This window comes from Pelodiscus sinensis, chromosome 1 (assembly GCF_052426305.1).
Source record: "Pelodiscus sinensis isolate ZL-2025 chromosome 1, ASM5242630v1, whole genome shotgun sequence".
Taxonomy (NCBI): Eukaryota; Metazoa; Chordata; order Testudines; family Trionychidae; genus Pelodiscus; species Pelodiscus sinensis.
The window spans coordinates 84,553,441-84,570,744 of record NC_143052.1 but is presented as its reverse complement, the minus strand read 5'-3'; the positions used below and the strand labels follow the sequence as shown (position 1 = coordinate 84,570,744).

At 39.4% G+C, this 17,304-nt stretch overlaps 1 long non-coding RNA gene across 1 annotated transcript in view; it reads right to left on the bottom strand.

The window, feature by feature from the left end:
- LOC102452623 (uncharacterized) overlaps window positions 1-17,304 on the bottom strand; it is a 74,739-nt gene that overhangs the window by 41,622 nt on the left and 15,813 nt on the right. Inside the window, exon 2 of the long non-coding RNA XR_016350251.1 lies at window positions 8,089-8,182. This is a non-coding gene — a long non-coding RNA (uncharacterized LOC102452623). The remainder of the gene's footprint in view (window positions 1-8,088; window positions 8,183-17,304) is intronic.

The following is a 17,304-nucleotide window of genomic DNA, read 5'->3' as shown; positions in this document are numbered from 1 at the left end:
TTCCGGAAAGGGGTGCCAATGTAGACACAGCCATACTGTTTAAACTAAATTATAAAACATGGTCAGGAAATTAGAAAGTACCACCGTTGCTTACAAACCAAGTAAAAGAAGCAGTAAGAGATAAAAGGCATTGTTTAAAAAGTGGAAGTTAAATCATATTGAGCAAAATAGAAAGGAGCATAAATTCTGTCAAATGAAGCATAAAAATATAATTAGGGAGGCCAAAAAGGAATCTGAAGAACAGGTGGCCAAAAACTCAAAAAAACATGTGGTATTACTTTTTAAGTACACCAGAATCAAAAAGCCTGCTAAACAAACAGAGGGGCCGCTGGATGATCAAGATGCTAAAGGAGCACTGTGGAGAAACTAAATGAATTCTTTGCATTGATCTTCATGGCTGAGGTCATAAGATTCCCAAATCTGAGCCATTCTTTTTAAGTGACAAATCTGAGGAACTGTCCCATATTAAGGTGTTATTATCATAGAATCACAGAATCATAGAATACTAGAAGTGGAAGGGACCCTGAGAGGTCATTAAGTCCCTGCCCTCATGGCAGGACCAAGCACCACCTAGAAAATCTCTGCTAGATGTTTATCTAACCTGCTCTTAAATATCTCCAAAGATGGAGTTTCCACAATCTTCCTAGGCAATTTATTCCAGTGTTAAACTTCTTGTCACTGTCCTAATGTCCAACCTAACCTTCCTTGCTGCAGTTTAAGCCCATTGCTTCTTGTCCTATCATCAGAGGTCAAGAAGAACAATTTTTCTCCCTCCTCCTTTTAGGTATCTGAAAACTGCAGTGCATTGTACCAGAGCCTGGATGGGAGTGGGAGGTGTGACACAGAAGGAAAGGCCCTGCCTCCATGCTGGATTCCATTTTCCAGCAGGTGAAGCAAGATTTTGACATTTGGAGAGAAATGTTGGGTCCTGGCTCTGAGTGGCAATTCCCAAGAAGGTTTCCTGGGATCAAGCAAAAGTCCTGGGGGTAGGGGGAATCCTAAGGTGATGGGAGGGGAAAAGTCCAATGGCAAAGGGAGAGATCCTGGAGCACCATATCGGACAGAACCTCAGGCCCAGGAAGACGGAAGACTAGGACATCACAGATGGAGGGCCCTGCCTTCCAGCACAACATGTGCATCAAGTGATGCTGAGGTGGACTCCTCAAAATCTGGGACAATCTAAAAATCAACAGGCTGAAGCAGGGTGAGTGAAGGGTAGATTCAGCCCAGTCCCCTCAAGAATATTTTCACCAGCTTCTTATTAGTCTAAGATATACAGGTACTGAGAGAAGAGTGGGCAGACACTCAGAAACAACAAACAACAACAAAAAAGGGAAAGGACAAGGGAAAGGACAACATTGGTGGTCAAAAAAACCATTCCCCTTCCTTCACGCCTTAGTTTGGGATTCCTGGAGCTGCCTTTCCAATGACTACATATATTACTGAAGTTTAAAAGTAGGATATCATGATTTATCTTTTGACACTTTGTTCAACTTTGGTATCACATTACAACTCAATTTCTTCATCTCCTGACTTGATTAAATAAAATTAAATTCAATTACTCTAAATAATACCAGAATATTTTCTATCAAATTGCATTTCAAATGAATAAAGTTTTAACTGATTTTGTAACAGAGAACTATGGGGTAAAATTTTCAGAAGTGCTTAATTGACTTAGGAGCCAAAGTCCCTTTTTCCGAAGAAACCAAGGCACTTAGGAGACTGTTTCATTGACTGCCAGTGAAACTTGTGTGGCCCCTAAAGATATGTTTACAGTGCAGTTATATACATGCAGCTGACTTGAGCTCGCAGGGTTCAGGGTAAAGGTTATTTAATTGTGTGGTAGATGTTTGGGCTCACACAGGAGTCTCAACTCTTGGACCTGTCCCTTTGGTGTCCCATAGGCCAGGCTTTAACCCACATACCACACGTAAACAGACCCTTACCCCAACCTCCGAATCAGCCAGAATGGGCCAGCCACAGGTGTTTAATTGCAGTGCAGACATACCTTAAGCAACTAAAGGTATCTGGGCTCTTACCTGCATTTTAGCTTAAAACCTCTTAGAAAAACCTCTGGCACAGGTCTGGAGGTACTGTAAACCTGGATTAGCTTATCTAGCTGAAGCTACAGGTTAAAACAGAACCAAGGTTCATTTTGAAGTGAGAATGCAGGCATCATCACTTGAGTCCTGACAATCCTCCACTGTCTTCCCACAGTTCCCACCAAGATCTCCCACAATTGACTCAGAAAGAATCTTATAGCATCTCAACACAAAGGACTATAGGATATGCTCTGTACATACAAGCTCTCTCAGGAACAATGAGAACACAGTAATTCATGCAAGAATTTGCTGCAGCGTCACTTGTACCAAGCTAAGTTAATTCAGGTGTTCACAGTCAGGTGCCAATCATCAGGGCTAATTGTGCACTGAAGCCATAACCTAACTCCCTTTTAAACATTTTACCCTACACCAATGAAAATAACAAGTAGTCCTGTAGTTCCTTAGAGTGTGTCTACACGGCACCCTTAACTCGAAATAAGATACGCAATTTGTGCTAGGCAAATTGCATATCTTATTTCAAATCTATTTTGAAATAGCTTATTTTGAAATTTGGTGCGTCTACACAGCACCAGATTTTGAAATAACATGATATTTTTGAGACATCCCTTAATCCTCATCAAATGAAAGTTACCGGGATGCCGAAATAGCATGCCCGTTATTTAAAAAAATATTTCAAAATAATATGCGGCTTTGTGTAGACGTAGGGTAGTTATTTCAGGATACTCCAGTATCCTGAAATAGCCATGCAGTGTAGACATACCTCTAGAGACTAACAAATATATATATAAGCCAAGTTAATCTGTAACTTGAAAAAACTTGCACAATGAACAGTCTAGCAGTACCTTAAAGACTAACAAAATATGTAGATGGTATCATGAGCTTTAGAAGTGGGTTGTACCCACGAAAGCTCATGACACCATCTACATGTTTTGTTAGTCTTTAAGGTGCTGCTAGACGAAAAATATGTATGTAGTTTGGTCTCCACTCATCTGAGGACATAGGTTTTGCCCACGAAAGCTCATGATACTATATATATATTTTATTAGTCTCTAAGGGTATGTCTACACTACAAAGTTAGTTCGAACTAACGGACGTTAGTTTGAACTAACTTTAATAGGCACTACACTAGCGCTCCGCTAGTTCGAATTTAATTCGAACTAGCGGAGCGCTTAGTTCGAACTAGGAAAACCTCATTTTACGAGGATTAAGCCTAGTTCGAACTAGCTAGTTCGAAGTAAGGGGTGTGTAGCCCCTTAATTCAACTAGTGGGAGGCTAGCCCTCCCCAGGTTTCCCTGGTGGCGACTCTGGCCAACACCAGGGAAACTCATCTGCCCCCCTCCCGGTCCCGGACCCCTTAAAGGGGCACGGGCTGGCTACGGTGCGCGTGCCAGGTGCAAGCCTGCCAGCACCCAGCCAGCAGACCCTGCACCTGGCACAGATCAAGCCACCCACCTGATGCCCCCAGTCCTCCCCCTCTTCCCAGGACCAGGCTGGCGGCTCCCGGGAGCTTGCCCGGGACCGCAAGAGGCGGGCACCCGCCTGGGCTAGTGCGGACATCATGGACCTCGTCCACGACCTCCGCACTAGGCACAGGAAAGTGGCCGGCTAGGGCAGGAGAGCTGCCAGCCTGGCCACCCAGGAGCAGGTGTGCATGAAAATCAAGGTGGTCCACTGAGACCCCCGACCCTGAGCCCTGAGCTTACAATGGCTGTCCTGGGTCAGACCAAAGGTCCATCTAGCCCAGTAGCCTGTCTGCCGACAGCAGCCAACCCTAGAGACCCTGGAGGGGATGGACCGAAGACAGTGACCAAGCCATTTGTCTCGTGCCATCCCTCTCCAGCCTTCTACAAACCAGGGGCAGGGACACCACTTCTACCTCCTGGCTAACAGCACTCCATGGACCCAACCTCCATGACTTGATCTCACGTCTCTTTAAACTCTGTTCTAGTTGTAGCCTTCACAGCCTCCTGCAGCAAGGAGTTCCACAGGTTGACTCTTTGCTTTGTGAAAAAGAACTTTCTGTTATTAGTTTGAAGCCTGCTACCCATTCCTTTCCTTTGGTGTCCTCTAGTCCTTCTTTATGGGAACTAATGAAGAACTTTTCTTTATGCACCCTCTCCACCCAACTCCTGCTTTTAGAGACCGCTATTCTGTCCCCCCTCCGTCTCCTCTTTTCTAAGCTGAAAAGTCCTAGTCTCTTTAGCCTCTCTTCATATGGGACCTGTTCCCAACCCCTGATCATTTTAGTTGCCCTCCCCTCTCCCACCCTCTCTCTTCCCCTCTCCCACCTCCTTTTCCCAGTCTCCCCCAGTTTTGTTCAATAAAGACAGATTCCATTTTTGAACACAATTGTCCTTTATTTTGTACATCAAGAAGAGGGGCTAGGGAAGGGTAAGTGGAAGGAGGTGAGGGAGGAATGGGGTACGCGCCCCCGATGGGGAGGACTGGGCTGGCTCTGCGGGCTTCTGGGGGTGGAAGCTCTCCTGCAGCCCCCCAATTGCCTCCTCTCCCCAGATGGCAGCCTGCGGCAAGTGCAGCCGGGCTGATGGCCGAGTGCTGTGATGTGCCCAGTGTGGGTACTCCGGGCAATTCAAGCCAGGACTGCTTTGCAAGCGGGACACCCCTGAGAACTGTCTGTCTGGGGTGGGGGTCGGGACCCTTTAAGCACAGCCCTCGGCTAGCCTGAGACAGCATCTCCACGCTCTAAGTCCTCCTCTGATGCCATGCCAGCACTGCTTCTGGCCATCCTTAAGCCTGGTTCAGGGTCCACTTAATGTGGACATGCTAGTTCAAATTAGCAAAACGCTAATTCGAACTAGTTTTTTAGTCTGGATCCGTTAGTTCGAATTAGCTTAGTTCGAATTAACTAATTCAAACTAAGTTAGTTCGAATTAACGTTGTAGTGTAGATGTACCCTAAGGTGCTACAGGACTATTAATTGTTTTTAAAGTTACAGACTAACACGACTACCCCTCTGAGACTACCCTGCAAGCTTAAAATGATCACACAAAGACTTTGTCTTTGACAACCGAGACATTTAAAAGGACACTGCAAAATAGTTAAGAGACAAAGTTTAACCTTTCAAAAATTAGAAAATTAATATTAATAAGAATGTTATTTTTTAAAATAATTGAAAAGAGGTTTTTATTTGGATTTGGACATTCTCTTGCAATATATGCTCTGAAAAAAAATAGTAAAATTATATTAGTGAAACTGAATAAAAATATTTTTCATTCTCCTACAGATTAAAGTATCAAAACAAACAGCAAAAAAGTGAAAAGTAAATTAGATCATAACATTTAATCTGAAGTAAATAAAAGTTTTACATATTTAGTTTCTAAAAAAGAAAAACTAGTACATTATATATTATATTCCATGATATTAATGTATTCATCCTAACAACACTCCCAAATTTCACCTATTGTACTGGACCCTTTCTAAGTTATGTTGTTCCTACAATGAATGATGTGCCTCAATATCTTGATTACCAGTATCATTGTAATTAAATGTTTAAATTTAAGGCCCTTCCTGAAAGCCCCCTAGGTTTCCCAAATGACTTAAAAATTTCATTTAAAAACAATTTTGTGATTCATTTCAATATAACATGATTACCCTGAATACAAGATATATATTTTTCCTAAAGTGCACCTTTTACCTAAGTATCTAAGACATTATGATTATGGCCTGTAAATGTTAATGAACGACATTCTATTATTATTAGAAAACAAAACAGTAACAATATGAAGATTTACCATGTAAATATTTCTGAACAGTATTAATGCTATGTAATGTTAAACAGTAAATACAAAGCAAGGCAATAGAGTTTAAAATAATCAGTTTCATTTGAGAGACATGTCAGGGAAAATAGATGGCTTTTGAAAGAGAGAGCGAGAAGGACAAAAACATTGAGGCCTAGGGACTCCCACTCTCTTTATATTTCACTCTCATATAGGTCTCCTTGCTCCATTGCCTGTTCTTAAATATTACTGGACAAAGTTGCTGGCCTTTATTCTCAGGCTTGGCCGTTATAGCATTAAATGCAAATTAAATAAATAGATAGCATGACATTATCATCTAGTACCATTAGATCAAGTTTTGATATTAATTTTCAAAGACCTCCACACATGTCATTGTTAGGTGGTCAGTATATATATTTATCAGTTTCATATTTAATCCATTATCCGTTCTCCTGTCTATAGCTATTGATTAGACATGATTTTTTTCACACAAATCATGCTAATCTTACTTGATGTTTCCTCTAAAATTATATCCTGCACTGTTTTTCCACTTACATGACACAGAACATTGTGTGCATAATTATGCTCTGTGCACTACTAGTCAAAGCTGCAGAGTAAGCCTATGCAGATGTAATATAAAATAGAAATATCTGAATGAGATAATGCATTCATATGACATAGAACACTTCCAATGATTTATCACTGCAGAGCTGCTGTATGCATTTCATATTCCATTCTTGAAAGTATTATAGTTGCTTGTGGAAATAAGGAAATGCAAAACTAGCTGAAAAAAATAAATAAAATAAAATGGTTTCCTAAGGGACATTACAGAGTTTCACCTCATCATCCTGAGGCATCAAGGATTCTGTGTTGTCTCTGTTTTTATTAATAATGCAACAATAGTCTTTCAACCATTCTTCCTGCAGGATAAATGCTCTTTTTTGGCAACTAAAGGCATGTGATTAACTAGCTCATAGACTAAAACCTGACAGAAGTTCTAAATATCTACCAGTCTATTCATCTGGTACCTAGAGGAGAAGCAATAAATGGAATATGTATCTATTCAGAAGAGACTTTTATATCCCCACCCACCCACACACACACAAAGTCATTACATTACTAATAAGAACTTTGCTCTCTTGCTCATAATATAATGAATCCATTCTGTTACTAGTTTAATTCCTATTTAGCTTCGATAAGACAATTTTCTATACCTGGAATGCCGAAGGGAGAACAAGACTTCACTGACATATTTGAATTAAAATAAACAACATATGCATCTCTTGAGAGTAGAAAAGTACTTTGTGCTTAACATGCACCTCTTTTGCTATTCCTAATATTGTTTTCTGAAGAAAAAAATTGATACTCCCACTTTTTCATTAAAAATGTATAATTTCAATAAAGGAGCATTTATCTTTTCATCTGTATGTAACTGAACCAAATCAGCCTCCAACTTGTAAGGAAATTGAATTGTTTCTTGTTTATAATAGGATGAGTGATGTATAAAATGTTCTCCAACTAATATTGTGCATGATTTACACTTTTGTGGCAGACAAATGTATCTCTATTAGTATTTTCAGAGAGCTAAAAAGATGACGTTATATTCCGCATAATATCCAAACAAATTAGTAGGAAACTAGAGGGAAAAATGTATGCAGAAACTACATTTTTGTACCAAATTATTTTTATTAGGAGTGGAAGAATTATTGGAAAAAATTAAAACATTGGCGAACCTCAGATAATCTTAAAAAAAAAAACTACTTGGTAGAAAATGTGTACAAGTTTTTTGTCCCATTTAGCTTTCATGAAATGCATTATAATCAGAGCTGGGCAAAAATTTTTAGATGACTACTTCATTTGCCAAAAATGTGGTTTCACAAATTCAGGATAGATTTGATGACTAGTCTCAGTAGAAAATTATTTTAAAAAGAAGTCTAATTATTTCATTTGATGTGTTAAAAACAAAATGTTTTCATTTTTCATTTAGTAATGATATTGGGTTTAGAAATTTATGTAGACATACAAAAAGGTAAAACACCCAAGAACTAAATAAAGCAAAAAAATATTAAAAATTAATTTTAGGTAAACTTTAAAAGATTTTTTTTAAATGTGGGTTGGCCACCAAAGTGGGAAAACTCACAATTAATTACAATGTGAGTAATTTACGAGAACAAAAAAGAAATAGTATAGTTTCAAACAAACCTGGTCAGTATTCTAAGAAAATTTAAATTGTAATTTGTATTTTATTTCCTCTGGCATGAAAAAGATTAACATTTTCTTTACTTACCTTTTACTGCAAAACCTCTTTTGTTCTCCAGAAACTATATGACGTAGTCCAATGTTTATTTCTTTATCGTACCTGTATAAAGATCCCGTGCTTCCTATTCAACAACATACAACAAATAACATGTATGCATTAAATCAATGTCACTTACTTTATCACAAAATAACATGTTTAATAATCTTAGAATTTATTGAAAATAGACAAAATAAATAAAATGTTTGTTGTTTAAATTCTGAATGTGTTACTTATGCAAAACACTTTGAATATGACGACAAAGTATAAAAACTCGGGCTTCATTTTAAGCAAACACCTCAAATGTTTTATATTGGCTCAGATTATCTCATTTATCATAATTATCTAAATCTCTTATCTCATGTTGTATCACACAATTGGCCTGATAATCACTTGCTTAGTGTTCAAAGAACTGATATAATATCAACACAAAGTAAACCTCTTAATGTAGGAGGAACACAAAAGAAATATAGATGAAAAGTAAAACACCGAAATCTAATTATATCCTAAAGACAAGGAGACACTTTTAGAATGTATATTTACATTCAAGAGAACATCATTCTCCCTTCCTTGGTTCTTCAAGAACACTGTATACACAAGGGAAAGAAAAGCCTAAAAATCCAATATTGCCGCCCATTCATGCTAATCTTGTTAATAAAAAAAATATTAAAGAACACTAGCAGGGAATGGAAGGCTTAGAGAAGAGGTAATGGGATTTAGGTCTTGATCCTACAAGCTTTCCTTTGAGGTGCCCACTCCTCACATCTGCTGATTTAAATGGAAGTTAAGCAGGCTCAACACTTAATAGAAATGAGCCCTCAATAGCTTGCAGACTCCAGGTTGGAATGAGATCAAGGCCAATGGTGATGGTGACCAAATATTTATTATTTGATGGGGATGTGTAGTGAAAAACTAGCCAGATGCCTCCATTCATCACTGAACACGTATCTCCACCATAAAATTGGTGTCACCCTTGTAGAGAGTTTCAGCAAGGAACTACAACAGAATAGACACTCTAGAGTCTCTCTCCACTCTAATGCCTGTCCTACATCATATCTGAGGAGGTTCACTAGCAAAGTACGGTAGGGAAATTTGCCAATTTTTTTTCTCTGACTCACATCTGTGGCTGGAGGATGTCACATTCTAGAGTTGCTAAGTAGCCACATTAAATTAATAATAAAATCTCATGTACAAATCATAAAAAAAACTACTAAAAGGGAATGTGTGTGCAGGTGTTTCTCTGAAAGGCGACCAAAAAAGAATTGTAGAAGAGACACTGTAAAACTGAAAATCCTGGGTACTTATTAGTGACCTTTCTCTCCTCTCATTAAACTCAATGGGAGAATTCTCATTGACTTTAAGTGGAAGCAGTGTTAGACCACCACCAAGCAGGCTTCTGAAAATACCATCCCAGATTCGCCTCTGAAAAAACTGTTTCCAGTGTTGCAGAGACTCACAATATTATACTGAATCTTGTTATATTTGGCATTTTTCTTAAACATACAGCTCCTGTAATCAAGTGACGGTCAGAGAATCTAAACAGTCATGATCATTATTTTTAAATAACATAACAGGGATCAAAGAAGAACTGTATGGACAGGGACAATGTCCCTAGCTTCTGTTTGTCGGAAGCAGGGAATGGGCGACAGAGGAGGGATCACTTAATGATTAGCTGTTCTGTTCATTCCCTCTGCGGCATCTAGCATTGGCCTCCATCAGAAGACAGGATACTGGGCTAGATGGGCCTTTAGTCTGACCAGTATGGCCATTCCTATGTTAGTCTTCATGGTTGCAAAAAACGTTTAAAAACATCATACAAGTGAATCCCAAGGGCTCAGAAGGCAAATATATTTTGTGATGTCCTTATTATGTTTTTAAAGTTTCATCTCAAAAGCTTTTTGAGGCTCGACTCACAATTTGGCCTTAGCAATACTCTAGCTATAACTGACACAACTGGCCTCTGAGATTATTGCAAGAGAAACAATATTTTCTCTACTTTTCCTGCTTGTATACTTTGACATATAATCATAGCCACTGCTCTCTTGCTAACCTCTCACCAGGCTCTTAAAGAGGGCACTTACCAATACGGACAGCAGCAAAGCTGAAAGGGAAACTGAAACTAAGGGGCAACATACAGGTGTGTGCAGAGAAAAAAAAAAAGGAATAGGGCATAGTGGATCAGAGCATTTTGATGTTGCTGTTGGGAGTTCTAGTTCTGGTTCTAAACATCTACTGGGAGCAAAAGAAACCCTTATAAATTAAAGGGATTTTGAAATATTCCAGTACATACTAATTAACATGCTCTGTCAGAAAAATTCACATTTCAAAAATGTAAGGTTAACAGTGCCCCTTTAAACTCAGGATTAAGCTATTTTCAGAGAGAGTGTAACTATTACCATTATTGTATACAATGGCACATTTTTCAATGGCAATCATCACTGGAATACTCCCCCCATTGTACTTGTCAAACATGAGTGTAAAACAAATAATGAGCTATTGTCCCATCATTTTTCACACACCTGAATTAAATCCCAAAGGAATTTGTTCCACTTGGTGTAGTGTTCTACTGGGATATCTGAATAGTTTCCCTGCAGCCATTCTGCACAAAGCAGACTCACTACAGAAGGGTCGAGGGATTGTTCAATAAGCCTATAGTATCTGCAGAATGAAAATGCAATGTGAGAGAAAGATGATTTCTGGTAACTTTGCTGCTCTGTCAGCAACTCCTGAGAGAGAGAAAGCATAAAGGTTGTTTTCTACAATATATGTGACATCCTAGTTTGAAATGACACAGCTCATGTTATTGTGTGACAAGTCCCGTATTAAGACGTGACAGACATAAACCCAGAAGAACAGCTATCCTGCCAGATACAGATCCACATATTAATAGATTCTAAGGCCAGAAGGGACTTCTGTGAAGATATCACCTGACCTTTTGTATAACACAGGGCATAGAACTTCCCCAAAATAATTCTCAGCAGCTATCTTTCAGAAAAACATTCAATTTTGATTTTTAAAATTGTCAGTGATGGAAAAGCCACCATGACACTTGGTAAATTATTCCAATGATTAATTATTACCTCCATTAAAATGTACACCTTATATCAAGCCTGAATTTGCATAGCTTAAGCATCCAACCATTGGTTTATGATACCCTTCTTTACTGGACTGAAGTACCCATAATTAAATGTGTGTTCCCCATTCAGTTACTTAGATTATAATTAGTCCTTCTCTTAACCTCTTCATTGTTAAACTAAATAGATTGAGCTCCTTGATTATCACTAGAAGACATGTGTCCTAATCTTTTATTCACTCTCATAGCCCTTCTCTGAAACCTCTCCAATACATTGATGTCCTTTGAGAATTGTGGACACCAGAACTGGACAAAGTATTTCAGCAGCAGTCACACAGGTGTCAATCAGATAACACAATTTCTCTACACCTTCCTGGCATTTCCCTGTTTATGCATCCAAGAAACTCATTGGCCTTGGGGCTATGGCATTACAATGGACGCTCATGTTCTACTGATTATGCCCCATGCTACGACTCCTATTTTTCAAAAGATTCAGAGTGATAGCCGTGTTAGTCTGTAACTCTATTTTGCAGTTACCATTTTGCATGACAGATGCTCCCACTTTATAAGTATCACCTAAATTATTTGTTCCTAGATGTATACGTTTACATTTAGGTGTATTAAAATGCACATTTTTTGCAAAGCCTAGTTTGTCATATGATTCAGTTTACTCTGTATTAGGAAATTATATTCTGAGACTTTTCAGTTAGCCAGTTTGTAAACCATTTAATGTGTGCCCTTTTATTTTTATATTTGCACTTTAAAGACTAACAAAACATGTAGATGGTATCGTGAGCTTTCATAGGCACAGCCCACTTCTTCAGATGAAGTGGGTTGTGCCCACAAAAGCTCATACCATCTACATGTTTTGTTAGTATTTAAAGTGCTACTAGACTGTTGTTTTTTTAGTTTTTCTTGTTACAGACTTAACTCAGCTACCCTTCTGAAATATTTTTATATTGTGAGTTAAGCTCATGATATTTGTTACTTTCTTGCTTCATTGTTGCTGGAAAGAGTGTTGCTTCATTTCAAATGATAGATTAAATTATTCTTCATTTTATCATCAATTTAAATCTCGGACACATTACAAGTTTCAAAATGCTAAACAGCTTACCATATGATGCAACACTGCTGATGTCATTGCAAAAGTCACCATTCTGAAAGAATATTAACTGTAATTGTTGTTCTTTGAGACAATGCATCAAAAATGATCACCCACACATGCCTTCAAAATGCCTACAACAAAGCCACGGTGGGAATCTCATAAGCTCAACATTATGTAGCTCTGATTGCATTAGGCTTTGCCAGGCATTGCAATGGAAGTGCATTTGCACTCCTTCCTGCTTTAGTCATCAGTTCCTTTTAAAGGCAAGATGTGAATAATGATAAAACAGGTTACCGAAGCATCAGCTCCCTTCTGAAAGGAGTGCTAGAATGCTATGATGTGCAGAGGACAATTACAGGCTATTCACACTCCCTTATAAATACCCTTCAAAATAGATTCCCACTCATTCAGAATTAAGGGTTCTCTGAATGAGTATCAGCAAAAGGCAGTGGAGAGCAAAATCATGTGAATAATTTTTTTCTTGCTTTTTTTAAATATATTTTTTGTTAGAGTTGTTGGTCTTTAAACAGTTTCCACAACAACTAGGAAAAGAACACATAATTTGCTCCTGAACCCTGTCTGGAAAGAGGTTTTGTGATACACCAAATCTTGATTCCCATCTCTATAAATAGCATGGCTGAAAAGTAAGCTTTACTTCCAATCTGATCTATGTTCTTCGATTTTCTGTTTTGAGGTGCAGAGCTAAAAATTTACCTCCCTTTAGATCTATGAGAGGTTCCTACCAACACAAACTGACAACTGCAAAAGACAGAAGATTTCCATGCCACAGATAGGGGATGGCACAGGGGGAAAGAGATTGTATCCACAGTTCCTAGCCTAGCTATGATGTCTAAATTGATTGGGAAAACTGTCATGATGTTAACAACAAATGGCCTGGTAGCACTTTATAGACTAACAAAACATGTAGATGGTATCATGAGCTTTTGTGGGCACAGACCACTTCTTCAGATGACCGGAATTCTGAATTTAGGATGTGCAGACCCAAAATAAATAGGACAGAATGAGGGAGGGGGGGTGGAAGGAAAAAAGGAGGGGGATGAGAGACAGGGAGCAGAAGGTATAGAAAATAGAGGGGGGAAGGGAATCAGTGAGTATCTGAAGATTGGGTAGTTAAAACGAAGCAGATAAGAATCGAAGTGGGCTGTGCCCACGAAAGCTCATGATACCATCTCCATGTTTTGTTAGTCTATAAAGTGCCATCAGACCATTTGTTGTTTTTTTCTGTACAAACTAACTCGGCTACCTCCTGAAACTTCTGTCATGATGTTAAGTATCAGAGGGGTAGCCGTGTTAGTCTGAATCTGCAAAAGCGGCGAGGAGTCCTGTGGCACCTTATAGACTAACTGAAGTGCAGGAGCATAAGCTTTCGTGGGCAAAGACCCACTTCGTCAGATGCATCTGATGAAGTGGGTCTTTGCCCACGAAAGCTTATGCTCCTACACTTCAGTTAGTCTATAAGGTGCCACAGGACTCCTCGCCGCTGTCATGATGTTGTACTTCAATGTTAGGACACTAAATATTTTGTGAATCTTCCCCCAGATAAACAAGGCAGAAAAGTTTATAGCTTTGGTCAATCAGATCCACAACTTCCCAAAGTACCTTATCATTATAGCTGGTAATAATGAGGGAAATTACACTGAGCTACCTTACATTTTAGATATGGCTGTCACTGCCTCCATGACCCACCCTCTCACCTCCACTTCAGACGCAGAGATGTTATCCCGGGAAGGGGAACACTTAGGAAATTTTTCTTTGATAGGATAGCTCATTCTATTCCATTTTCTTTTATGCTGGGGAGAAGTGATTACTGTGATATCTAATGGTGTATCTTGATAGCTCTAGAGACCCACCTTGTCAGTAGATGCTGGAACCCTGCTGAGAAATGCTAATTGAGGTTAATGACTCATTGTGGCAGATGTAGCTACCTGCATCCCTGGCTATTAAGGGAAGAGCAGAGGAAGCTAGGGTCTGGGACTGAGCAAACTTCATAGAAAAATGGTTAGAACTGGAGTTTACAAGCCAAATGCCAGGAAGGGGCTGAGTTTTGAACATGGGTCTTTTGAAGATTGCCATTTCCTTAAATGTTGATTATCATCTTACATTTGATTAATGCTCAGTGTCTTTCATTCCTACAGGATCTTTCATGCTAAAGAATTGCGAAGTGTCATGGAAACTATAGCATACAGGAATCGCCTGAATGCTGAAATGCAACTGTAACCCTCACACCTGCTGGGTGTGGTTCACTGTCCCATGTAGTGGCACTTAGAGCATTTACAGAGGGAGAGAAAGCAAATGAGTGTGCTCTACAGCCTTAGCTAAGAGGAAGTTGGCTTTTAGCTCAAACTATAGAGGCTCATGAATGAAGCTACAGAGGTCCTAGGTTTGGTTCTGCCTGTTGGCATTGCACAAGCACATTTAGGGTGGTCGATGGCAGTGCAGCGGGCTAGCTTGCAAAGGCATTGTGAAAGAAGTAGTAGAATTTTGGCCAAAAGCAAACATCTAGGGTGCGTCTAGACTGGCAAGATTTTGCGCAAAAGCAGCTGCTTTTGGGCAAAAACTTGCCAGCTGTCTACACTGGCTGCTTGAATTTGCACAAGAGCACTGACTTTGTAATGTACAAAATCAGTGCTTCTTGCGCAAAATACTTTCCCGCTCCCACTCGGGAAAAAGCCCTCTTGTGCAAGAATACTTGCATAAGAGGGCCAGTATAGACAGGGAAGAATTGTTTTGAGCAAAAAAGCCCCGATGGCTAAAATGGCGATCGGGGCTTTCTTGCGCAAAATCGCGTCTAGACTGGCCACGGATGCTTTTGCACAAAAGCAAATCTTTTGCGCAAAGGCACTTGCCAATCTAGACACACTTTTCCGGAAATACTTTTAACGGAAAAGTTTTTCCGTTAAAAGTATTTCCGGAAAATCATGCCAGTCTAGACGCAGCCCTACTGTTTTGAAAACAGCCATGGGGTTTTTCATGTCACAACCTACCAGCTAGCACATTGGTTTATGAAGGCCTTTACCCAGATACTCATCACAAAGAAAACTGAATAAAGTTCATATGACACACCATGGAAGGATGAAAGACAGAATAGTTCCTTCTGGGATTTAAATTCGCGGTTGCAGGAAATTTAGGTAGTTCAAAAGTAATGCTTACACTGCTAAGCATTTCCCTTCAATAATAATTGATGAATAATCAATGTTATGCTGAAATGCCAGTCTCCTAGCAGCTACTTCTAAAGAAAGGTATGCATTAAAATAAACTAGAAAAGAATTTCAAAAATTATTATATGCTAAATAGAGAGCTGATATTATGTAAATAAATCACAGAATATTCAATCAATTTTAAAATAATTAGCACTTATACATCTTAGCTTTATATCTTCAAAGTGCTACATAAATATTAGCTAATTAATTCTCATAACACTCCCGAGAGCTGGGAAGCAATTACTATCTATATCGTAAAGAGAGGTAACTGACTTGCCCAATGTCACAAAGTGAGAAAGTAACAGAACCTGGATTTTTAACTCCTGTTCTTCTTCTAAATAGTTCTATTGGGATCTTACTATTCTATTAAAACAATGAGATTATTAGAAGAATGCTATTTACACTTAAAACATGGCCAAACACTATTCTGTTACACAACATCTATCAACTACCATTCTAAAGATTTTGACAAATATGAACTAAAACTAAATATATATATTCTTTTATAACCCTAGAAATGGAAGTTATAGAACACATAATTTCTAAAATTCCCATGAGTCTACATGAAAAGGTAAAACAAAATTTACTTTAGCTGAGAAAGCAAAGTTTTCAGATCTTAATGCCACATGCTTGCTAAACTTTCTAATTTTACCTATTTTTTAAGTCACTGAAAATCAGGGGTGAAAATAACTTACATTTCTTACAGATACTGTAAGGGGGGGCTCAGGGCAGGGGAATGCAAGAGTCAGGACTCGGTCAGAGTTGGGGCTGTGAGGAGATGCTTAAGGCAGATGTGGAGGGGTGCAAGAATTGGGTCTGGAGGCCTAGGGGGACTCAAAGCAGAGGGTTGGGTGTGGGAGGGTGCAGTAATCAGGGCAGGGGGCTGGATGTGTGGGGGAGTACAGGGGTCCAAGGGCACTCTCTAGGGACGTCAGGGAGGTATTCCTACAGACTTTGCTTGCTGATCCCTTTCCTCACTCTCAAGAAGTGACAGGAAAGCACACAGCATGGGTCACTCAACTCCTCTGCTCCCTCCCTGCAGTGGTCAGGAGGGTGAGGCATGCAGGGATGTGGTGTGCTTTTCTGTCACTCCTTGACAGTGATAGAAGGAGAACAGCAAGCAATAAGCAGCATTGGTAGGAATGGGAGGGAGGAGCTTCCCCTTGCCCTCCCTAAAGGGCACCCTATGGGGGGTCCCAGGGCTGAGGAAGTCCCGACTGATGTGGGGCAACCCCCAGCCAGCCCCTTTTACCTGCCTGTTGCTACAAGAGAGCCCTGGGAGCCTGGCTAGGAGCACACTGTGCCGCCTCCTGCAGTGGAGCACCCCAGCCAGCTCCTACCAGAACAGTGCACTGGCAAACACTGGAGTATCAAAAACAAATTTCAGTGCAGAAAACATAGTATTCAAAATAATGTAGCTCAAATAATAATAGGCTCAGATTGTCCCCCACCCTCCATCCTGAAGAGAGTATAACAAATTTACAGGTATCTCCTAGTCCTAAATTTTGCATTCTGATCTTTGATTCAGTTTGCAGATGTTTAAAAATGCATGTGACCAGACAGTTCCCCTTTGGCTACATGGCTCACTCATCTAAATTATTCTATCAAAGGTCAACTGTAACAGATACCAAAACTGGTTTCAATACACCTGGAAAGAACTACAGAATACAAAAGACCTATGGTGTGTGAGCATTTTTCTCTATTTTTGACCAACACTCATTTCTTTTGAGAGAGTTATTCTCACAGGCAGACAGCAGTATTTTGAAGAATAGAATACCTGGTGGTATGTAAGACAAGCTTATATCTTA